Source organism: Sciurus carolinensis, chromosome 2 (genome assembly GCF_902686445.1).
Source record: "Sciurus carolinensis chromosome 2, mSciCar1.2, whole genome shotgun sequence".
NCBI lineage: Eukaryota > Metazoa > Chordata > Mammalia > Rodentia > Sciuridae > Sciurus > Sciurus carolinensis.
Window position 1 is genome coordinate 113,124,234 of NC_062214.1, and position 26,795 is coordinate 113,151,028.

Sequence of the window (26,795 nt, forward strand, 5' to 3'; positions counted from 1 at the left end):
GGTGAGAGATAGAGGTTTAATTTCATTTTACTGCATATGGATTTCCAGTTTTGCCAGCACCATTTGTTGAACAGACTATCTTTTCTCCATTGTATGTTTTTGGCTCCTTTGTGTGGAATGAGGTGACTGTATTTATGTGGTTTTGTCTGTGTCTTCTATTCTGTGCCATTGGTCTGCCTGTCTATTTTAGTGCCAATACCATGTTGCTTTTGTTATTATTGCTCTGTAGTATAGTTTAATGTCTGGTATTGTGATACCTCCTGTTTCACTTTTTCTATTCATGATTATTTTGGCTATTTGAGGTCTCTTGTTCTTCCAGATGAAGTTCATGATTGCTTTCTATATTTCTATGAGGAATGTCATTGGGATTTTGATTGGAATTGCATTGAATCTGTATAGTGCTTTTGGTAGAATGGTCATTTTGACAATGTTAATTCTGTCTAAGAGCATGGGAGATCTTTCCATCTTTGAAGGTTTTCTTCAATTTCTTTCTTTAATGTTCTGTAGTTTTCACTGTAGAGGTCTTTCACCTCTTTTGTTAGATTAAGTCCCAAATATTTTACTTTTTTTGAGGCTATTATGAATGGAGTGGTTTTTCCTAATTTCTCTTTCAGAGGATTCATCACTTATGAATAGAAATGCATTAGATTTATGCATAGTGATTTTATATCTTGCTACTTTGCTGAATTCATTTATTAGTTCTAGAAGTTATCTAGTGGAGTTTTTTTGGATCTTCTAAATATAGGATCATGTCATCAGCAAATAGTGACAACTTTATTCTTCTTTTCCTATTTGTATCCCTTCAATTTCTTTGGTCTGTCTAATTGCTCTGGCAAGTGTTTCAAGGATGATGTTGAATAGAAGTGGGGAAAGAGGGCATCCCTGTCTTGATCCAGTTTTTAGAGGGAATGCTTTCAGTTTTTCTCCATTAAGAATGATGTGGGCTTAGCATAGATAGCCTTTACAATGTTGAGGTATGTTCCTACTATTTTTTGTAGCATTTTACGCATGAAGAGGTGCTGCATTTTATCAAATGCTTTCTCAGCATCTATTGAAATAATCATGTGATTCTTAACTTTAAACCTATTGATGTGATGAATTACATTTATTAATTTCCAAATGTTGAACCAACTTTGCATCCCTGGGATAAACCCCACTTGATCATGGTGAACTATCTTTTTAATATGTTTTTATATGTGATTTGCCAGTATTAAGGATTTTTGCATCTATGTTCATCAGGATTATTGGTCTAAAGTTTTCTTTCCTTGATGTGTCTTTGTCTGGTTTTGGTATCAGAGTGATGCTAGCCTCATAGATTGAATTTGGAAGGGTTCCCTCCTTTTCTATTTCCTAGAATACTTTGAGGAGTATTGGTATCAGTTCTTCCTTAAAGGTCTTGTAGAATTCGGCTGAGAATCCATCTGGTCCTGGGCTTTTCTTGGTTGGTAGGCTTTTGATGGCTTCTTCTATTTCGGTGCTTGAAATTGATCTGTTTAGATTGTATATGTCTTCCTGATTCAGTTTGGGAGGATCATACGTCTCTAAAAATTTGTCAATGTCTTCTATATTTCTATTTTGTTGGAGTATAGATTTTCAAAGTAGCTTCTAATTATGTTATGTATTTCAATGGTGTCTCTTGTGATCTTTCCTTTTTCATCACTAATTCTAGTAATTTGAGTTTTCTCTCTCTCCTTTTCTTCATTAGTGTGGCTAGGGGTTTATCAATTTTGTTTACTTTTTCAAAGAACCAACTTTTTGAATTGTTTCTCTTGTTTCAATTTCATTGATTTTAGCTCTGATTTTAATGATTTCCTGTCTTCTACTGTTTTTGGTGTTGAACTGTTGTTCTTTTTATAGGGCTTTGAGATGTAATGTTAGGTCATTTTGCTGTTGACTTTTTATTTTTTTCAGTGTATGAGATCAATGCAATGAACTTTTCTCTTAGTACTGTATTCAGAGTATCCTTAAGATTTTGATATGTTGTGTCATTGTTCTCATTTACCTCTAAGAAGTTTTTTATTTCTTCTCTGATATCTTCTGTTATCATCACATCATTCAATAGCATATTATTTAGTCTCTAGATGTATGAGTAGTTTTTGTTTGTTATTTTATCCTTCATTTCTAATTGCATTCCATTATGGTCTGACAGGATACAGGGTAGGATCTCTATTTTTTTTTTTTTTTTGTATTTACTAATTGCTTCTTTGTGGCATAGCATATGGTCTATTTTGGAGAAGGATCCATGAGCTGTTGAGAAGAAAGTATATTTGCTTGATGATGGATGAAATATTCTGTAAATATCCATTAAGCCTATATCATTGATTGTATTATTTAGTTCTGTAGTTTCTTTGTTCAGTTTTTGTTTGGAGGATCTATCCAGTGGTGAGAACAGTGTGTTAAAGTCCCCCATTATTATTGAGTTTTGGTCTATTTGATTTTTAAAATTGAGAAATGTTTGTTTGATATACATAGATGCTCCATTGTTTGGGGCATAAATATTTAAAATTGTTATATTGTGCTGTTTTATGCTTCTCTTAAGCAGTATGAAATGTCCTTCTTTATCCATTCTGACTTAGGTTTGAAGTTCACTTTATCTGATAAGAGGTTGGAGACCCCTGCTATTTTACTGAGTCCATGTGCATGGTATGTTTTTCCCCATCCTATCACCTTTAGTCTGTGGATGTCTTTTTCTATGAGATAAGTCTCTTGAAGGCAGCATATTGTTGAGTCCTTCTTTTTAAGCCAATCTGCCAGTCTATGTCTTTTGATTATTGAGTTTAGACCATTGACATTCAAGGTTATTATTGTGATATAATTTGTATTATTTTTGTTTTTTAACTTGACTTGGTTTCTCCTTTGATTGACTTTTCCTTTAGAGTATTTCATCCCTATGCTGTCTTGTATTGTTGCCTTTCACTTCCTCCTCAAAAAATATTTTGCTGATAATGTTCTGTAGGGCAGATTTTCTATTTGTAAATTCTTTTAAGTTTTGTTTATCATGGAAAGATTTTATTTCATTGTCAAATCTGAAGGTTAGTTTTACTGGTATAGGATTTTTGGTTGGCAACTGTATTCTTTCAGAGCTTGAAATATATTGTTCCAGACCCTTCTTGCTTTTAGAGTCTGGGTTGAGAAATCTGCTGATATCTGTATTGCTTTCCCCTTATATGTAATCTGATGCTTTTCTCTTGTAGCCTTTAAAAATCCTATCTTTATTTTGTATGTGAGGTATTTTCATTATAATGTGTCTTGGTGTGGATCTGTTATAATTTTGTGCACCTGGTGTTCTGTAAGCCTCTTGTATTTGATTTTCCATCTCATTTTTCAGGTTTGGGAAATTTTCCGAGATTATTTCATTGAACAGGTTGTTCATGCCTTTGGTTTGTATCTCTGTGCCTTCCTCAATCCCAGTAATTCTTAAATTCGGTCTTTTCATGATATCCCATAATTCTTGGAGGTTCTGTTCATGACTTCTTAACATCTTCTCAGTTTGTTCAATTTTATTTTCAAGATTAAATATTTTGTCTTCATTGTCTGATATTCTGTCTTCCATGAGATCTATTCTGTAGGTGATGCTTTCTATTGAGTTTTTAATTTGGTTTATCGTTTATTTCATTTCAAATATTTCTGTTTTTTTTTTTTTTTTTTCAGAATCTCTATCTCTTTATTGAAGTGTTCTTTTGCTTCCTACATTTGCCCTTTTAACTGTTTACTGGAATGGTCATGCATTGCCTGCATTTGCTCTTTTCTCATCTTTTGCTTCACAGATCATTTTAAGTACACAGATTCTAAATTCTTTTTCTATAATTTCTACTGCCATGCTGTCATTGGATTCTATCACAATAGCATCTTGGTTTGTTAGGGACACTTTCTTCCCCTGATTTTTCATAATTGTTTTTATATATTCCCCTCTAGCAGTGAAGATCAGAGATACTGAAGTTCCCCCCTGAAAGCTAGTTGTGGCCCTGCACTTTTCCACTACCTCTCCTTTGAAGGGGAGATCAATACCAGTAGCACCCAATACAGAGAAAATGCAGTCCTGAACCAGATAGCCCCTATAAAGTCTTTAACATTATTGTAATGAACAGGATGAGTTTGATTACTATTTACAGTGTTTCTGGTTGTGAACAAGAGGATGGGAAAGGGTGTAGGAGGTAAGTGAGTAATAGAGGTACCTGTCAAAGGGCCTCCAGTGGGGTTTTCAAGATGGTGGACTAGAGTGCGGCTGCATTTCATGTTGCTCCAGGACACAGGATTCAAAAGAGGAGATAGTGAGAGACTTGGGACCAACTCAAAGCTGCCAGGTGTGTCTTTCCCGTTGGGGAGGCGTCCCCGATGGGGCGGTAGCCCCGGAATGCAGGGAACTTTGTGAAGTAGAGTTGCTCGGCGAGACGCCCCTCCCCCCGCTGGAGCGGTAAACACGGACAACTGGGATCATCGTAGAGGAGGCGGCTCAGCACAGTGCTTGGACTCGGAGCAACCACTGGGGCTCCGGGTGGCTGCCTGAGGAGGAGCTGCGTGGTGAGCTGTTTGGACTCAGAGTGATCGCTTCTGAACACCGGGGTTGCCCGGAGGAAGAGGAGAAACGTGGCGGGTCACTTGGTCTAGGAGTGACTGCATCAGAGCCACAGGCGGTTGCCAGAGGAGGAGGCGAGTGGTGAGTTGTTTGGACTCAAAGCGACTGCTCCTGAACACTGGTGGCCTGCCTGGAGGAGGAGTGCGGTGGGTCACTTGGTCTCCGAGCGACCACTCCTGAACACCCGGGGGGCTACCCCGAGGAGGAGGAGGAACAGGGCGGGTCACTTGGACTCGGAGTGACTGCCTAGGTCTACGGGCAGTTGGTGGGAGGAGGAGACACGAAGTGAGTTGCTTGGACTCCTAGTGACTGTGTCAGAAACCGGGCGGCTATTCGGAGGAAGAGGTGTGTGGCAGATCTCTGGGACTCGGAGCTATTGTACGGGGCTCCAGGTGGCGGCTCAGAGGAGGGGCCGCATAGCCAGGTGATTAGGTGCAGAGCAGGGTCCCAGGATCTAGGCGGCTTCTTGGTGGAAGAGCCGCACAGAGACACACCTAGGGGCGGAGTGAAGTTTCCAGGACTGCGGGCAGATTCTTTGAGGAGAGGCAGCCTAAGGAGACTCATCTGTGAAGGATGAGGCTCCCAGGCCCAGGAGGTAGATCCGGGCCCCTGGGAACGTTGCAGAGGAAGACAGCCCAGCCCAGGTGGTAGTTGTAGATTGAGGGGAACCTCTAGGAGGGGAACTGACCAACGAGAACTCCCCACCAGGTGAGTCTTCCCTGCCCGGTGAGGTTTTCACACAAGGACGGTAAAAACCAGAGACACAGGCCCAAACAGGCCTTGCCTCAGCCTGCAGCCTAGTTCCCCTTTGGATGACCATTGGTCAACAAGTGGAGGCACCTCTGCCCACTATCAGGGAATATACCCCACCTGAGGGTCACCAACCCTAGAGAGGCAGCTTCCTTGTGGAGCACCGCATTATCAACTTCCTCCAAGACTTCAGGCTACTGAAGGATAAGAGGGGATATACTAGCAATCTTCATGGACATTATAAGTCGATAGAGGAAATCTGCAATATCTTAATGATCCACTGATTCCTGAACAATATGAGAAAACAAGGGAAGAAAATGCCCCAAACAAATCTAGATGTTACATCAATAAAATCTAATGACAGCATGGCAGAAGAAATGACAGAAAGGGAGTTCAGAATGTACATAATTAAAATGATCAGGGAAGCAAACGATGAGATGAAAGAGCAAATGCAGGCATTGAATGATCGCACCAATCAACAGTTAAAAGAGCAAATACAGGAAGCAAAAGATCATTTCAATAAAGAGTTAGAGATATTGAAAAAAAACCAAACAGAAATCCTTGAAATGAAGGAACCAATAAACCAAATTAAGAACTCCATAGAAAGCATAACCAATAGGATAGAACACCTGGAAGACAGAACCTCAGATATTGAAGACAAAATATCTAACCTTGAAAACAAAGTTGAACAAACAGAGAAGATGGTAAGAAATCATGAACAGAATCTCCAAGAACTATGGGATATCATGAAAAGGCCAAATTTGAGAATTATTGGGATTGAGGAAGGCTTAGAGAAACAAATCAAAGGAATGAACAATCTATTCAAAGAAATAATATCAGAAAATTTCCCAAATATGAAGAATGAAATGGAAAATCAAGTTCAAGAGACTTATAGGACTCCAAATACACAAAATTACAACAGACCCACACCAAGGCACATTATAATGAAAATACCTAACATACAAAATAAAGACAGAATTTTAAAGGCTGTGAGAGAAAAGAACCAAATTACATTCAGGGGGAAACCAATACGGATATCAGCAGATTTTTCAATCCAGACACTAAAAGCTAGAAGGGCCTAGAACAACATTTTTCAAGCTCTGAAAGAAAATGGATGCCAACCAAGAATCTTATACCCAGCAAAACTTACCTTCAAATTTGACGATGAAATAAAATCATTCCATGATAAACAAAAGCTAAAAGAATTTACAAAAAGAAAGCCATCATTACAGAATATTCTCAGCAAAATATTCCATGAAGAAGAGATAAAAAATAAAGAAGCAAATCAGCAAAGGGAGGAATTATCCTAGACTGTCAAATAAAGGAGGAACCAAGGTGTGTCAAAAAAAAAAAATAAATAAATAAAATTTAAAAAATGAACCAAATGACCGGGAATACAAATCATATCTCAATAATAACCCTGAATGTTAATGGCCTGAACTCATCAATCAAAAGACATAGACTGGCAGATTGGATTAAAAAGAAAGATCCAACAATATGTTGCCTGCAAGAGACTCACCTCATAGAGAGAGATACCCATAGACTAAAGGTGAAAGGATGGGGAAAAACATACCATGCACATGGACTCAGCAAAAAAGCTGGAGTATCCATCCTCATTTCAGATAATGTGGACTTCAAGCCAAAGTTAGTCAGAAGGGATAAAGAAGGACATTTCATACTGCTTAAGGGAACCATAAATCAGCAAGATATAGCAATCATAAACATCTATGCCCCAAACAGTGGCTCATCCATGTATGTCAAACAAATCCTTCTCAATTTTAGAAACCAAATAGACCACAACACAATAATACTAGGTGATTTTAACACGCCTCTCTCACCACTGGACAGATCTTCCAAACAAAAATTGAACAAAGAAACCATAGATCTCAATAACACAATCAATAATTTAGACTTAACAGACATTTATAGAATATACCATCCAACCAAGAGCGAATACACTTTCTTCTCAGCAGCACATGGATCCTTCTCTAAATAGACCATATATTATGCCACAAAGCTAATGTTAGCAAATACAAGAAGATAGAGACACTACCTTGTATTCTATCAGATCATAATGGATTGAAGTTAGAAATAAATGAAAGAGTAAAAAACAGAAACTACTCCAACACCTGGAGATTAAGCAATATGCTATTATATGATGGATGGATAACAGAAGATATTAGGAAGGAAATTAAAAAATTCTTAGAGGTAAATGAGAACAAAGAAACATCATATCAAAATCTCTGGGACACTATGAAAGCAGTACTTAGAGGAAAATTTATTTCATGTAGCACATTTAATAAAAGAAGTAAAACTCAACAAATAAACGACCTAACACTACAGCTCAAAGCCCTAGAAAAAGAACAGACCAACACCAAAAGTAGTAGAAGACAGGAAATAGTTAAACTCAGAGCTGAAATCAACGAAATTGAAACAAAAGAAACCATACAAAAAATTGACAAAATGAATAGTTGGTTCTTTGAAAAAATAAATAAAATTGATAAACCTTTAGCCACACTAACTAAGACGAGAGAAAACCCAAATCACTAAAATTCGGAATGAACAAGGAAATATCACAACAGACACTACTGAAATACAAAACATAATTAGAAGCTATTTTGAAAATCTATACTCCAACAAAATAGAAAATTTCGAAGACATCAACAGGTTTCTAGAGACATATGAATTGCCTAAACTGAACGAGGAGGACATACACAATTTAAATAGACCAATTTCAAGTAATGAAATAGAAGAAGTCATCAAAAGCCTACCAACAAAGAAAAGTCCAGGACCAGATGGGTTCTCAGCCGAGTTCTACAAAACCTTTAAAGAAGAGCTCATTCCAATACTCCTCAAACTATTCCATGAAATAGAAGAGGAGGGAACCCTACCAAACTCGTTCTATGAAGCCAATATCACCCTGATACCTAAACCAGACAGAGACACATCAAGGAAAGAAAATTTCAGACCAATATCCTTAATGAACATCGACGCAAAAATTCTCAACAAAATTTTAGCAAATCGCATACAAAAACATATTAAAAAAATAGTGCACCATGATCAAGTGGGTTTCATCCCAGGGATGCAAGGTTGGTTCAACATCAGGAAATCAATAAATGTCATTCACCATATCAATAGACTTAAAGTCAAGAATCGCATGATTATTTCGATAGATGCAGAAAAAGCATTTGATAAAATACAGCACCCCTTCATGCTCAAAACACTAGAAAAAATAGGGACAGTGGGAACATTCCTTAACATTGTAAAGGCCATCTATGCTAAGCCCATGGCTAATATCATTCTAAATGGTGAAAAACTGAAAGCATTTCCCCTAAAAACTGGAACAAGGCAGGGATGCCCTCTTTCACCGCTTCTTTTCAATATCGTCCTTGAAACTCTAGTCAAAGCAATTAGACAGATCAAAGAAATTAAAGGGATATGAATAGGAAAAGAAGAACTCAAACTATCCCTATTTGCTGATGATATGATTATATACTTAGAGGAACCAGGAAATTCCACCAGAAAACTTTTAGATCTCATAAGTGAATTCAGTAAAGTAGCGGGATATAAGATCAATGCACATAAATCTAAGGCATTTTTATACATAAGTGATGAATCTTCAGAAAGGGAAATTAGGAAAACTACCCCATTCACAATAGCATCGAAAAAAATAAAATACTTGGGAATCAATCTCACAGAAGAGGTGAAAGACTACAGAACTACAGAACACTAAAGAAAGAAATTAAAGAAAACCTTAGAAGATGGAAAGATCTCCCATGTTCTTGGATAGGAAGAATGAATATTGTCAAAATGGCCATACTACCAAAAGTGCTATACAGATTCAATGCAATTCCTATTAAAATCCAAATGATGTACCTTACAGAAATAGAGCAAGAAATTATGAAATTCATCTGGAAGAATAAAAAACCCAGAATAGCTAAAGCAATCCTTGGCAGAAAGAGTGAAGCAGGGGGTATCGCAATACCATATCTTCAACTCTACTACAAAGCAATAGTAACAAAAACGGCATGGTATTGGTACCAAATAGAAAGGTGGATCAATGGTACAGAATAGAGGACACAGACACAAACCCAAATAAATACAATTTTCTCATACTAGACAAAGGGGCCAAAAATATGCAATGGAGAAAAGATAGCCTCTTCAACAAATGGTGCTGGGAGAATTGGAAATCTCCCAATTGGAAATGAAACTAAACCCATATCTCTCACCATGCACGAAACTAAACTCAAAATGGATTAAGGACCTTGGAATCAGACCAGAGACCTTGCATCTTATAGAAGAAAAAGTAGGTCCAGAGCTTCAACATGTCGGCTTAGGACCAGACTTCCTCAACAGGACTCCCATAGCACAAGAAATAAAAGCAAGAATTAATAACTGGGATAGATTCAAACTAAAACGCTTTCTCTCAGCAAAGGAAACTATCAGCAATGTGAAGAAAGAGCCTACAGAGTGGGAGAAAATCTTTGCCAATCATACTTCAGATAGAGCACTAATCTCCAGAATCTGTAAATAATCCAATTGACAAAGGGCTAAGGAAATGAATAGACACTTCACAGAAGAAGATCTAGAAGCAATCAACAAACATATGGGAAAATGTTCAACATCTCTAGTAATAAGAGAAATGCAAATCAAAACTACCCTAAGATTCCATCTCACCCCAATTAGAATGGCGATTATCAAGAATACAAGCAACAAAAGGTGTTGGCGAGGATGTGGGGAGAAAGGTACACTCATACATTGTTGGTGGGGCTGCAAACTAGTGCAGCCACTCTGGAAAGCAGTGTGGAGACTCCTTAGAAAACTTGGAATGGAACCACCATTTGACCCAGCTATCCCACTCCTTGGCCTATACCCAAAGGACTTAAAATCAGCATATTACAGAGATACAGCCACATCAATGTTCATAGCTGCTCAGTTCACAATAGCCAGATTGTGGAACCAACCTAGATGTCCTTCAATTGATGAATGGATAAAGAAACTGTGGTATATATATACAATGGAATATTATTCAGCCATAAAGAATGATAAAATTATGGCATTTGCAGGCAAATGAATGAAATTGGAGAATATCATGCTAAGTGAGATAAGCCAATCTCAAAAAACCAAAGGTCGAATGATATCACTAATAAGTGGATGATGACACATAATGGGGGGTGGGAGGGGTTAGTGTTAGGGTTAGAGTTAGGGTTAGGAATGGGGGCAAGAATGGAGGAAGGAAGGACTGTATAGAGGGAAAAGAGGGGTGGGAGGGTTGGGAGGGAAGGGAAAAAAATAACAGAATGAATCGAACAACAGTATCCTATGTAAATTTATGATTACACAAATGGTATGCCTTTACGCCATGTACAAACAGAGAAACAACATGTATCCCATTTGTTACAATAAAAAAAAAAAAGGGCCTCCAGTGTCCTGTAGGTATCTCAGGAAGGGAACTGCCCTCCAATGATGATGGCCACGCCCTCAGGAATAATTCAAAATGCCTACACCAGCCTCCAAAGAAGCTGGGGAGCCCCAGCAAGGGTGTGCTGAATCAGCACAGAGGCAGGCGCAGTGTCCCTCAGCAGTAGGGGGGCAGGTGGGCAGGCTCAGCTACTGGCCTCCATCCTCAGTGTGGGGGCAGGCTGGGTGGCTCAGTGCTGGGTCCGTCTTTGGTGGGGGATGGGCTGAGTGATGGGAGTCCAACCTTGGTGTGGGGTGACAGGCTCAGCCCACAACTTATCTTGATAGGGTATTAAGTTAATTAAGAAAAAAATATTGTAGATATCCAACTGTACATAGACACTTTGTTTTATATATCTGCCAATGAGGTAACTGCAATTATTTTTTATAGCATGGAAATGCATATAATAACTAATGAAATGTATAAATATGGAAAAAGAGATCTTTTAATTTCAGAAATGAAGAAAGACAGCTTTGGAGGAGAGATTAAAAGGAGATGGTAGTTTGCATCTTGAGACTCGCCTGATGCCGTTAGACCTGCTTGCTGTTTCTGCCAGGACTTGACTCTATGCCAGACAAATGTGTTCAAGGAGGCATCCAGGACACTGCAGGCACTCCATGTATCTGAATCCTGTGGCATGTAGAAGAAGTGAAGTGTTGTACAGTTACAGAGGGAGACAAGGTCTGGTTATGGGGAGTTATGCCAGGCTAATGGGTGGGCCTGTTTTGTAGGGTTGGATTTTTATGATTAAATGTTTCTTAGGAATTGACACTGAGTCAGATGGTGCTGATTTGACTGAATATTTTGACATTCTGGGACATATCTACTGCAGAAAGTAACCCAGAGTGTTGCAACTATACTGAGAAATAGGTAAAGGAAAGTGCTCAAGAGACTTACAATAATCCCTTGTGTCTGCACATCTATAATCATAAACTTAAGAACAAAGGCAATGATCTTGAAAAAATAAATAATGAATAGCAAGTGCTCCTCTCTACACTAGGACTACATACTTGAGCTTTGACACTGATTATCTGCTAGGGATATTGGACCAAAGCATGGTTATATGCAATTATGCCATTGACCTAGAAAATTACTTTTTCCTTTCTTTCTTTATAACTATGGATGAATCCAGTAACCTTTTCATACTCACACAATGGGTATTACTCAGAGAAGCTCATCCAAGTGTGGGAAACTGAGAGTGAAGCCCTTGCTCCAACACGAATTAGAGAAACCGCAAGAATCTACATGGCTTGCGCCCGCCCAGTTGGCAAAACCATGGCCTTCGACAGGTCTTACTCCTGCCTCTGCTTGTTGGCGATTTCCAAAATACCTTGGATGAATCAGCTGACTTTTCACTATAGCTTTCAGTGTGGGCTGGGCAATTCCTTTGAAAAGCCTTGGTCTGATTTCTTTGCATGCCAGTTGGATAAAGTGATATATGAAAATGGGGGAACTTCCCTCCTCTGTCTGAATACACATGTGTTATAAGGAAATCCCTAGAGAAGAAATCGTGTTGACAATATACTATTGTTGGAAGTATTACCTCTCCAATTAAAGAGGGGCAGGTCTGATTACCCCCTTACTCTTCTGTTCAGCTCTGATCTTCTGAAAAACTGCTTATTGAAATGACCCTTGGCACAACTTCCCCAAATTGCCCACCCATTGCCATTGACTGGCCTTATTTGTCAAGAAAGTTACTAAATGGATGATTAGTGACAATAGCCATGGAGATGGAGTAAATGAATTCTTTCTTCTCTAGCAATAGGCATTTTGCAATATTCCAAACTGATGAGTAACCAAAACTTGTTTTCAATTGGTTTTTCATCATTTCCTTAAGTGACAGATAGCACATTGCTCTTAAAATAATGAAAACATGCAAATGTAAACTATTTTGAATATGATAAAATTATGAATTGGATTAGGCTGTGGACTGAGCCCCATTATTTTATGGTAAACAAATCAGTAGGTCCCTAAATTAATTTCTATTGTAGTTGTTTCAAAGTGTCCTCAGACCCCTGGATGCTCCAAGTTTCTTCTGGGTGGTTCATGAAATCCAAATGCCTTTCATAATAATACATATTAATTTTTAACTCTGTCAAACTTCCAAAAACTGTACCAAAACAATTGTGTGCCTGAAAAGAAATCAAGGCAGTGATACCAAACCACTCATCAGTCATTGTACGCTCTGCCATGTCATGCTTGCGGTAAAAATTGATGTTGCTCTATCTTAAAGATGTTTTAATAAAATAGGAAGGCATGATTAATTTTACTAAATTTTGATATTTGAATAAGGCTTTTTAAAAACAATTTTATACAGCAACATGAGGAGTAGCATATATAACACCTCTGCTGTGTACTGACACATGATGGTTGTATCCAAAACAAAAACAAAAACAAAACCTGTGTATTTAGTTCACTTCCAAGGTAAACTTGACCTTTTTTTAATGGAGCACAATTTTTACTGAAAGAATGACAAAATTATTCAAATTTGGGTATTTAGGAGACAATTTTTTCTTTTCTTTAATGATGAAATTAGTTGCTTTTATTTAAAGAACCAGTACAAATAAACGTGCAAAATTAAAGTTCATGATTAAATACACACAGGTAACAGACATACTTGACATGGGAACTTACAGTGGACCACAGGACAGCAAAGGAAACGGCAAAACTTGAGAACTTGCTGCTACGCAGATTTTTAAACTTTACAACCTGAAATCAAAACCACGAAAGTAAGCTTCTCTAACAGGAATTTAAGAAAATTAAACATGTAGCTCAACAGCACAGACAGTGTGAAGCCCACGACCTATCGCAGTCACCAAGTGTGAAAAATGGCAAGAGCCTTTGGCTTCCAGAAGGTTAGTGTGCAGCTACTCAGCAAGTGTTGGGGAGGGAGGGTGGTAGGAGAGGGGAGTGGGTAGGTTGGGCAGAGGCATTCTAAAAATTAATGAAGTCAGCCTATCATTTCAAGGAAACCTTCTAACAAGATATGTTACCAATGATAGGATTTATACTTTTAAGCAAAATTAATTTTTAAATGTGTATATGTCACCAAGAACTCCATAACTCCCCAATATTTTAAGCTGTTTTCTGATAATATAGTATAATGAAATGTATCAAAATCTGGAAGACTTGTACAACTTAGTGAACAAATATTTTCTAAATGAACAATGTATGATGTTACAGATTCTAGTAGGGGTAAGAGCTCCATTCAATGGGCACAAGAGACCCCTGGATTGAGTGTAAGTGTCAAAGGTTATTCAGCAAACCACTGCCTGTCAAATTTCGATAGTGTCATGATGGATCTGAAATGTCATTAAACCCTCCTTCCTCCTCTAACTACATGTAAGCATAAGGCAGGATTTTACTCATGTTTCAACCCAAATCATAATAGATTAAATACAGAAACTTGTATGGAAATCCTGCTGTCCCCTAATCAGATATTTTTTTGTTTTAGAAAATGCAGCTCTTTTCATTAAATATGTTAATTATGTTGACATGGAATGTGTTTATTATTATTCTCTTAAAATAAATTAACAGATTGTTTTAAAAATTAACTTTCAGTTTCTAGTGTGTTAAACATCCACAGACATAACCCACATAAACTAAAGTTCTTGGAATTCCTCAATAATCTTTCAGAGTGTAAAGGGACCCTAAGATCAAAACATTTGAGAAACTCTATTTTAAGAACTAGGCAGAACTGCATCTACTATCATCTACTTATTAAAAAACAAATCTTGCATTGAACTGAAATCAGAGACATTCTATTGACTGATCACATTTTATGTAACCATTTTTTTTTTTCTTTTAAAGTTGGTCACATAATATCTGTTCACTGGGGCATGAATAGAAATCATTTGGAGATAATTATTGGAGGTAGGGAATTTAAAAAAATCTGATAGTCAAGATTATACTTATTGAAACAGATATTTAAACACTATTTTAGGCACTCTGAAATCTTTACTTCCTTAATCAATAATCAATGCTCTATAATCAATGATCAAACTTAGCTTGGAAGTAGAAATAGTTGCTAACTTTAAAGACTGAAGGTGCTCCTTGCCTCCACCCTCACTCCGCATTTCTGATTATGACTTTCCTCTGCTCAGACATTCAGATTCCTTCCAGGTTCGGAGAGTAAAGCAGGTCTTATCTCCAGGGTCCTGCACGGTCAGATCTCAACCACCACCAGGCTGATCTGATGCTTTTCTTCTCACGCTCGTCCATCCCCCATCCCTTGGCCTCTATACCAACTGTGCTACACTTTCTCCATTTACTCCCTTGCCTCACATGTCTTGGAACTTTTGAATCCCTTATTTTTGTTCTTGACATATTTCTACTCTTTCTCTTCTCATTCAATGACTTCTCACTTATTCTTCAAGATCCAGGATAAATATGCCTCCAGTGACAAGTCATTGTTTTTCATTCACTCACTCAAAAAATGGGAGATACCAGGCAATGGTCAGACATGCTCTCTGCATTCATGTGCTATATAAGTATCACATAAATGAAAAACAGTACAATTAAGAGGGATGCCTGTGTAGGGAAGATTACGGGCACTGTGAGGACCTGAAGGTCAGGGAAGGCTCATATGAGGAAACAGCACTTGATCAGAACACCATATAATGATAGTGATAAACAGGGAAGGAGAGAAGGAAGGTGTTCAAGGTGGAAAATAGCTGTGGCAAGAAGGAACATCTAGAATATAGGGACTGGAAGAAAAGCATTACTCCTGGAGTGCAATGAGTGAGTGGAAGCACAAAACACTTGAACTTAGAGCACATAGTACCCAGAGGAGGCAGGACCTTGTGAGCAAGTTAGTGAATTCTTTCTTTATTCTGAGAGATGTATGAAACTATTTAAACTGGAAGGATGGTAGATTTTGATTTGTAACTTGAAAAGATCACTGTGATTGTTCTAGAATAGACTAGAAAAGGCACAATTGCTGCAGGGAAATCAGTCATGAGGTTGGTGTAATAATCTGTCAGACTTTGGTTTCTTGGATCATGGAGATGAAGGAAAGTGGTGGTTTTAGGGATGTTTAGGCAGAGAAATTGAGAGACAGTGCATATTGGATTGGACATGTGGGGTAAGGGAGAGGCAGGGGTCAAGATGTTATCTGGGATTCTAGCTTATGTTCCTGCTTGTGTGAAGGGTCTATTCATAGAGCCAGGGGACCCCTGACAGAGGATGAGGCATAGGAGGGACCTTTTCACTCTCCCATTAAAAAGTATTGAGTGCCATGACCCTAGCTTCATACCTCTATCATAACTCTCTCATTTTATATGTGAATTTGTCAATTTTAATGTATTTTGGGCTGGGGTTGCCCTTCCTACAATGGAAACATCCATTGTTTTATACAGAACACTATTTGTCAGAATGGAAAACCAAATACACCAGGTATAATTTTGGCACACCCCTTCCTATTGTTCTTTGACAGGAAAATTGGGCTTCCCTGTAGGACTTTGAGTTTGGGACAAGTGAAGAAAAAGTGCATTTATAATTTATTTCACTACAGCAGAGTACATGGAAATGGCCAGCTTAGATGGTAGTGGTGTCCAGCATGACTAGTGACATGGTTCCAGGGCCAGCAGTTTCATCAGGCTGTTTCTGCAGCATAAACTTTGCTATAAATCCTACTTCTTAGCCTCCCTTGATGCTTACTCATTTTCCAAATCTTCTTCTATGGTCTTCTGATTGAGGATAAATTGATGATGACAATAGCTAATGTCTACTGAATGTATAATACATGACAGGCACTGTTCCAATTAGTTCAGGTATATTCAATCTTTTAATTCTTATCAGGGATGCCTACTATCTTGGCCCTCATTTGACAAATGAGAGTCTGAGTACAGAGTGGTTATGTAATTAGCATACATATCCTACAGCTAGTAACTGATAAAGGCAGAATGGAGACCTCGGAGCCCGGCTCCAGAGCCAGCCTTCTCATCAAGGATGAATTCTGTGGCTTGTAACCAAGAATCCTGACGTACATTTGGTTTTGTGGTCTATTTCCTCCACTAAAGCCCTGAATATATTAAGGTCAAACATTGGGTATCACTTGCTCTCTGCCTGACACAACGTACATGCAGTTGACATACAGAATATCCCAGGGTAGCAGCAGAAATGGGCCTTCCTTTCCCCTTGTTTCCCTGCAAGCATGCACATTCCAGCTACCTTCCTGTGCTCAGCTGCTGCCTGGGGCGGAGTCCCCAGCACTGATCTCTTTAGGAAGCACTGTCTCTGCTCGGTGGTGCTGTTAACCCACGGCTGCAGGTGCCAAAGCAGGAATGAAAGCTCCTATTGTACAAACTCTGTGCAAGGGATGCGTGTTGAGGTTTCTGTGGGGACAAGGGAATGCTCAAAGCCAGCTGACAACACAGCAGGACAGTGAAACTGTGTAGTTTCGATTCCCCAAGCGGGGGAGCCCATTTGTTCAGAGCAGCTGCAACAGTCAGGAACCAAGTCGTGTCCGCATTCCATGTGAACCAAGCTCTGTGCACACAGAGCCAGCGAGGCAGCAGTCCCTGAAGGAGACACTGCCCTTCCCCGGAGACTTCCTGCTGCACATTTGGCCCTTTAGTGCTGAGCTGGGAAGGTTAAAGAGACTGAGTTTGGGATGGAGGCTCATATACTGAGAAACATCTCAGGGATGAAGGGGCTGGGAATCGGGGTTTGGGCTTACACTGCAACCTCCAGGTTGCCCATGTGGGACGGTATGTGGCACAGTCTCTCTGAAGCTTTATTACCAGAGTTAGTTGTGTAGCTGCAGCTTCCCTGACATTTTGGGGTAACTATTGTTCTAAAAGCCATTCAAATCACGTTGGAGAGGCAGATTGATTGTCCCTGGCCTAACATCTCTGTGAAGTCTGAAGGATCCCCTTACTTTAACCTACTGACAAAGAGAAGTTCTGAGTTGTCCTTGCATTTTACTTCTCTTCCTAAAATTAAGACGGGGTGAGAGAGTGCATGTGCCTCTGTGATTGTAGGTTCACATTCCCAGCTCCACCACCCTCACTTCTCCTAAAGGAGGGAGGCAGCTTGCATAACTATTCTAATGTATGTGGTGCTCTCTGCTGGCAGCTGCAATCTTCTTGTTCCTTGGAGCAGGATGTCTTTGTAATCCTCTTCAGGGTTCTTACTAGGAGTTCCTGTACCATAGAAAGCAGCTTGGAGGGGATTTGATCAACAGCCAGTATCTAAACCTGTCCCCTCCCTGCAGCACATCTTTTATCCCTGTTAGGATCAATTATCCTGCCTGCAAAGATTCAGTCAAAACGAAAATGAACTACCCCTTGACCTCTTCTCTCAGGAGTCTGCTCTTAGGGTTGCAATGTTCTCTCAACTGGGCCAAAACTGCAGTCCATCTTCTACAGGCAGGGGGCAGCAGGCAAGTCAGTCTCATTCTTGGTTTTTTCACCTCTCTTTTTATTTTTCTAAATGGTACTACAAAGGTAACTGTGACATCAGGCAGTGGTAGGGCCAAGGAATGCCTTGAAGGACAGGCAAAGGGGTATAGTGCCTCTCCCTCATGATTTCTATCAACGAACATTCCCATTCTGTATTAAAACTAGGTGAAAACAGTATGTTTGCTATGAAAACGCAGCTCTAAGAAACCCCCATTGGCTGCTCCTTGCAAGTGGATCACTGACACTTATTCCCTAGATAGAGAAATTCAAGGCATGGCCACAGTCAAGTAGATCAGAGATCAAAGCAATTTTCAAAGATCAGAACCTACGCTATCATTCGTTTTTCATTGACTGACTTTATTGATCTCATGTTGCTCCCAGAATAGTTGCTCCTCCTGAATTTCTATCTTAATAATGAGAAATGATAGAAAAGTGCAGGAAACCATTACTTTTCTGCAAGCAAAGAAGAGAGAGAACTGGAAAGGCTGATTATGGGTTATATCAAAAGAACATTTATGTGTGGGCTTATTTTTAAATTATAGTTTTAAGATTGTGATATGAGAAAATCAAGGTAGGTACTATTTGTTAAAAAATGGAAAGGAGAAGGGAATGGGTGTGTTTTTATGACTATGTATCTGGAAATATGAATATAGTGTCTAGAAGGATACACAAAATTAATGGTAGTAAATATTTATTGGCACTTATTTTGGTGATAGGTACTATTCTAAGTATTTTACATGTGTTAATTTAAACTACTCTTCACAAAAAAATTCATGAAGAAGATGTTTCAATTTCCCCATTTTTCAGGTAGGAGAATCAACCCAAGCAAGATTAAGCATGCTTCTCAAAGCAATGTCTGGAGAGGGCAGAGATTAGACCTGATGTTTTGTGTTGGCCGCCCCTAGGAAAAAGAGCTGGCGGAGGACAAGAGTGGGAAGGAGACTTTTCATTTTATAATTCTTTGTACCTTTTGAATTTTGAACCATAAATTTGTAACACATATTCAGTACCTAAATTAATATATGCTAACATTAGTTATAAAATAAGTTATAAAGGTAAAATTAGAAATGAATATTGAAAATGAAAGGAAACATTTTCTCTAGCGTCTATATGATTGGAGAAATTTTCTGAGAGATTCAGTAACAGCAAAGTGGTTAGTGATTGAGAGAGAGGCTGCCTGATTTCAAATCCTGTTTCTGCCACTCATTGTGACTGAAACTGTTTTCTCTTGGTACCACTGATAGTTATTCTGAATGTTTAAAAGAGTGCTTGGCACATGGTAGCTGGTAGGTACATACTAAATATCATTATCTAAAATTAAGAACCTAACATAATTGAACAGTCAATAAATATTAAGCATTTACTATATACCAGGCCTTGTTTTCAGCTCTAGAGGTACTGCAGTAGACAAAACAGAACGAATAATGTTTGCCTTCATGGGGCTATTAACTTCTCAGAGGCCAAGAAAGAACATTACTTGAAACGAGAAAATAAAGAGGCATAATAAAATAGGTGAATAAATGACTAAAAAATAATATAACTTGGGTACTACGTATTCAAATCGGTAGTGTCTCATGACATATTCACCTTAGGCAACAAAGAGTATTCATACATTACATAGTGTGAAATCATTATTCATTATTCACAGAATTTATATAAATCTCTATATAAATCTGTAACACCTAGAAAAAAGTAAATATAATTTTATATTATTTATTTACATGACTAATCTACTTCCAAAGGGTATTAAACATAGAACATAACCTGAAATCTCATTTTTAAACAGAAAAAATAACTCATATAGTATATTTTGAACAAGAGAATATTCTAGAAAAATTCTAGTGGTAAATGGTCTTGTGAAGAATGAGACTCATTCCATTTCTGTGTGATCCAATGGCCAAGAAAGCACTGTGATGGTCATGTCTCAGAAACACAACAGGGGAATATATTGAAGCTTTTCAGTGGCTTAGATGATCTAATAGAAACACACATTCATTAGTTTCACAGTTAATATTTCAGGGAGTGTTTTATAAGGCTTCAGAAACTTCAAAACAAAAGTTGGAGAAATCAGACAGTAAAGGGATGGCTGTGGAAAATGTTTGGAGGAATCAGCCTGGGTTGATGGCCCCTCACTACCTCTTGTGGTATAGCTTTCTCCCATACCCAGGCATTCCCCAACCTGGTTCCTCTTTCATATCATCAGCTTCACCGAATACCCAGCAGGAACCATTGTAAGTAGCTGGCAGTTTCTCTGCTCCAATTTATACCCATATAGCTTCTTCTCTGAGATGGGCTAAAGAATTTTCTCCACGATTTATGTGAAGCATCACTAACTGAAGTTCTTATCTGAAGAGCAAGTTGAAGTAGAACACAGAGAAGACATATATGGTAGATGTATACTAATTGTGATGCTACTTCAAGAAGATTTCAAAATAGCATTTTGTTTGTTTCCATTACAGGAAAATAAGGTGAATCCAATTTGTTCTGCAATAATACATGATGTACTATCCGTGTAAGCTCCATTGGGCAAGAATTTTTGTCTTTTTTTTCACTGTTATAGCCCTAGCATTTAGAACAATGCTGTACACAGTAGGTGCTAAAAAAATCTGTTGAAAAAATGAATGAAATGGTAGAATCCACACAGTATATGATGTCAAGTTTACTGACAAGTTGAGGAAATTGAAACTCAAAGAGATTACTAGACCTATTCCAGGTCATATAACTAAAATACATCCCTTGGTACGTGAAGATTTGGAACATACCCCCTCCTCTAAATGTCAGATGGAGACATACCAACACCCTCTGGCTTCATATTGTATATAGAGAAACAGAATGCCTACCTGGACTATGATGGTTCACTAGGGTTTAGTTTGTGCTGTTCTTTCATGGGATTGAGAATTAACTTATTTTTATCACAATGCCCATGTTCTGCAGTGTATGTGTCTAGCTCACTTATTCCCCTGTGCATGCCCTTTTCCTGTGTGCAGAGAAAATACAGGTGCCATGGAAGAAGGACAGCACCTGTAGACCAAAGTGACAGAGCAGGTGTTTCTAGGAGTCCCTGAACTGTATCAACACTACTAATTAAACACACAGGAGAAAGGGCAATGCAAACTCCATGAAGGCAAGGATTTTGATTGCTGATGAATATAAAGCACCTGGAATAACATCTAGGACTCAATAAATATTTGTTAGAAGAATGAATGACTAAAATGAAAAGGAAAGAGGTAAAAAGGAAGAAAGAAATTAACAGTGTGCAAGAGAAAGGGAGAAATGTTTATGTGCAAGAGGTAGAATATAAATCTGAGGGGTGGTGAACCCATTTGTCCTCTGTTTCCTGAAGGACTTGTACTACCAGCACAAAAGAAAAACTTTACCTAAAAGACCGAGGGAAACATTTTTATGTGGAATTACACACCTTGGTTTTACCTCCCTGCCAGAGCTAAAAAAGCAATTTGAATTCACTTAGCTCATTTCCTACACATTGAAGGTTTTATTTTATTTTATTTATTTATTTTTTGCTATGCATTGGAGAGCATCAGAAAAAGAGTCATCGAAAATTCACGGGAAGGGTTAAGAAATCCCTTTATGCTATTCTGATGGGTGATTCTGAAGCACTCTCACAGATTTTGATGTATTAGACATCAGTAGCATGATCAGTAGAAATTTTGCTCAATTTCTAAATAATATTTACTGAAGTTCTTGGTTGTGTTTCTTTTGTATCCAAGGCTGGTTTCAATATTGCTGCATGGCTTTTATCCCTGCGGGCTACTCCTTGAACCAGAATGTCTAATTCTGGAACTCAATCCCTTAGAGGTTAACAGTGCCACAAGCCCAACAGACCAAGGGGAACCTCGGTTGTGAAGTGCCTATGCGCTTTCATTCAGTGGGAATTCATGGGACGTAGCCAACAGGTCATTTTATCTTTGACTAGAAATGATTGCTACATTTGGCATTTATCCTTTGCTTGACCAAGATCCTACCACATACCAGTGGATTGCTTTTGCCAGTTGTGATAACCAGAAAAATTGTCCATACATACAGGTTAAAGAGCAGAGAGCTCAAGAAAAACAATTCCAGTCATGTAAGAGGTGGCCCTTGTGCAGAGGAGGGAGGTGCTGTGGGCTTTGGTCCCACCCCTGATCGGGACTTCATGTGACTCCAACAAAGGCTCCTAGCTCTTTCCTGGAAACAAGTGTGCTTGTTGGAAACAAGAAAGAACACAATGAGCCCCATCTATATCTAATAAACTCCTCACTTCTGGCTTTGTTTCCTCCATAATCAAGACCAGTTTTGGCATTTGTTAAATGGCTGCAGACCTTCCTACTGAGGTGATAAAGAGGTGATTAGTTCATAAAGTCTGATGATTCATAAAGTATGGTAACATTTTAACAGTTCCTAAGCAATATTTTATTCTCATTAGAGTCCTTTGAATGGAGAATAAAAAATATGTAAGAGACTGATACATTATTTAAGCTGCCACAAAGAATCATAATTCAACTGGAAACAGACATTGAGTTCATGTCTTTTAATTTTATGTCTACAATTATTTGTTCGTAAGACCACAGGTGATTTATGGAAAAAATCCATGCTTGCTGACAATTACTTTGCTTAAAAATATGCCCTGTGCTCCCATTTCAAATATTGCATCAGTGAAAAAGAAAGAAAACATTTCATTGAAAATTCCCTTGTGCTTTCTGCTCCATCAATACCATGATTAATTTGCTTCATGAAGAACTAGGTGTCATCAAAATTTCAAAAATATTTTCCAACTGTTTTTTAGTAATAGAAGGGCTGATTTTTCTGAGGCTTTTATTTTGAACAACCCAAACCAACTTCCAAGTGCGTTTTTATGTAGTTTTGGGAGTATCTTTCTCTGCTTTTCATTACATCTTTCCAATTTTTGCCAAGCTGATTTTGAAATTATAGGAGGACAATCTAGCCACTTCAAAATCAATTGATATCTGGCAGTATTAGTTAGGCAGGCAGGTTTGTAATAGGTGAGGAATATGTTTTAATGTTGAGTTAATCACTTGTGAACAAGGAACTTGTAACCAGAACAAATATCCAGGAATCAATGAATATTATAAATTTGTGTATTGGTTTTGATATAAGTCTGAGAATTCTCACTCAATACTATTTTTCTTTCTTCATTATCTTTTTCACCATCTGGAGAGGAATGATATCATTGTCTGCTGACTTTAAGACCTTTAAATGATAAAATGACAATATTGTGCTTTTCTTTTGGGGTATAAATACTTCAGTGATGGACAGCATTTTGGTAGTAATGGAAACCAGTAATCCTATAAGAAGTCCTTTGCTATGGTAATCCAAAAGTAATACAGACAGAGAGCTTTGACTCATCTACAAGTTTTAAATGATGTCTTCCCCCTAATTTATACTGATCACAAAGAAAGTTAGATAAGGACCACTAAAACACAATTAAATAAGAAGAAATTAGCTCTGGTTTCCTATGGCACAGTAGGGTAGCTATTGGCCATATGATTTATGATACATTTCAAAATCGCTAGACTTGTATGAAAGTTATTAACACAGAAATAATTAAATATCTGAGGAGATGAAAGAGCTTCTTAACTTGTTCTGAGTGTTACACATTGTACAAATGCATTGAATTATTATATTATACTCCCTAAAGATGTACAAATATTATGTCTTGAGTAAAAATCATGATACAAAGTCCATGTTGGTTTGAGGAATGCACATATGTAGATATACAAAGCAATTTTAATACATATAACTTCCCAAGTAGGGTCAATGTTCAGATTTATTTTTAGTGCAAACAATGTGGAAGTTACAAGAGTAGGGGAAATTTAATATATTTCATATAGACACCAGTTCATGGACTTATGTACACATATGAATCAGGAGCAAATTTTATTTTGATTTGTCTTGCTTTTCCTTTTTTATATGCTGAATAATGGAAGAAGAAAAGAGATAAATTATAGCCCCGAATGCATTTAAACTTCAAGTTTTTGCCATTTAAAATGAATTTTATCCAACTATTTTTTCAGAATATTTAGGATAAAGTCAATGGCCTTTGACAGTTCTGTTGATGGTGGAAAAACAGCAAAGAAGAGAAGAAAACAGCACTTATGAAATGATTTTTGAGGTCACAAAGGGAAGTTCACCTTTTCCCTTCTTCACTCTCTCAGCGTCCTTCTAGTAATGGCATCTAACATAACGAGATGGTGAGCTGGACCCAGTGATTTCTTACCAAAGGAGACTTCCGAGACTGTGCACTCCAACAGGAAGGGACAAAGGCAGTCCCCAGAGACTAAAGGCTATGACTTTATTACTTACATCATGATTTGCCACCCTTCTTTGACATTTTATTAATTTTCAATTTATCTTGCTGATTACTAAAGGAATATTTCTAAAAGAAAAAAAATAAGTTAAAATTATGCACAGATAATTAACAACAGCAATCAAAAAAATGACTAGAATTTTTGAAAAGCAATTCAGGTATGGTTTTAAAATGTCACGATAGCAATGGACATTTTCCTCATCTTTCAGAAATCACCCAAAAGCAATAGGGGAACAAAACCCAGGCATGTCTACTCCATCTTTGATTCAAAAAACAGACTTGAAATTCAGAACCACAAAACAGGAGGAAAGGCTGCCCCAAACTGTAATAGGCAAGAGGGAAATGTGAGGATTCAGAATGTACTTGTAGCTACAGATCTCAGAGAAAGCTGGCAGAGCCCAATGCTACATCCAGTGGCACACCCAAGGAGAAAAACAGGTACTCATTACCCACAGCAGGAGTGGAGTGCATGAGCTGGGAGTATAAGCTCGGGGGCACGGCTAGCGGCCAAATAAAATCGGACAGAAAGTGGCTGAAGCAAGCTTAATTGGAATTTGGCTCTCGGGTGAAATTCCCAGTCCCCCAGGGTACAGGTCAGTGTGGAGAGCAGGAGAAAATCGCACATGGCCCTGCCTGCCCAGGGTCTTTATAGACTGGAATGGGCGAGGGTTCTATGAGTGACAGGTAGATGTAGGGGTCTGTGGAGTTTTCCTGCTCCTTTGATTGACCGCCATGTGTCACGCTGCCCTTTGCCTCAGTTGCTCCGCTCTCCCTCATATAGTCGCCCAAATTCCCACCTAACAGGGAGCAGGGGCCTTCCTGGATTTTCTTGGGTAGAAAATCTAAAAAATTTAAGACAATGGGTGGAAAGAACACACATTTGCAGGAAGTAGTTTGTGAGACAACAGAAGAAAAATCTTGCTGAACTATGTGTAATTTTGCAGGGAGATTCTTGTTTGCTGAGAAAATCAACAATTGAAACTATGTACTCTCACGCACATCATGTTTTCGAGGGAAATAATTTTTGCATGGAATAGAACCATGTCCACATGCCCTCACAGAAAATTGGAATAAATAGTTCAGCAAGAATTCACCTCAATCCCATGGAAGAAATGCTCAAGAGGAAACCAGCAAGGACATCAGAATTAAAAATGAAGAGAGGGGTGAGAGTGAGAAACAAATCAGAAAAAATAAATCGCAAGGAAATAAAACTTACTAGAAAATGCTTATACTAAATAGATGAAAACTATACTGCCACAGAATTAAGAACATAATTAAGAATGTCTATTTCTAGCAGTATGGCTGATTTTATACTTTGTCTAACCCTCTCAGTTGAAAAGTCTAATTTAAACATATATTTATGTATATTAATATATAATATACATGTATAATATGTATATTATGACATGAAATTATTTATATATATATAAATAATTTAAATATATATGGCAATGAGCTAGCAGCAATGTAACTAATTCTTGGACACCAAAAAGTAAATGAAAATGGGAATCTGGAGAGATAAGTAGGTCAGTTAAACTGGCTTCTACCCTAAGTGAATTTATAAAACCACTTCATTTTTTTGAGGCTCAAGATGCAGGAAAACAGACAAAAAACCTAAAACTGCCTTAGGTAGGAGGTCTCAGAGGAGACTTCCTCCCATAAACAGGATACCTCAAATGGTACACATCAATATAAATGTGAAGTAGCAAAAATCTGCTGCTTGCCCATTGGGAATGGAATGATAATTAAATGACCTTTCTGTAATGCTGAGAAAGCAAATCAACTAAAGAAACAATTGAACCCTTCTCTCACTATTCGATAAGAACCAACTAAAATAGATTTAACTATTTAAACATAAACTCTGAAACTATAAATCTAGTGGCAGAAAACATAGAGGAAACTCCAGGATCTTGGACAGGGCCGTGATTTCTTGGATATGATCCCTAAAGCACAAATGCACAAAGCAAAAATAGACAAATGGGATTGCATCAAACTAAAAAGTCCTTTATGCAATAAAGTAAACAAACAGAGATAAGAGACAAGCTATAGAACGGAAAAAGATATCTGCAAACCCTACATCTGGCTTAGTATTCAAAATATATAAGGAACCCAAACACCTCAATAACAAGAAAACAAATACTTGGTTAAAAAACAAACAAAAGAACGGAATGAATACATCTCAAAGGAAAACAGAGCCAGGTGCAGTGGTGCATGTTTGTAATCCCAGTGGCTTGGGAGGCTGAGGCAGGAGGATCACGAGTTCAAAGCCAGCCTCCGCAA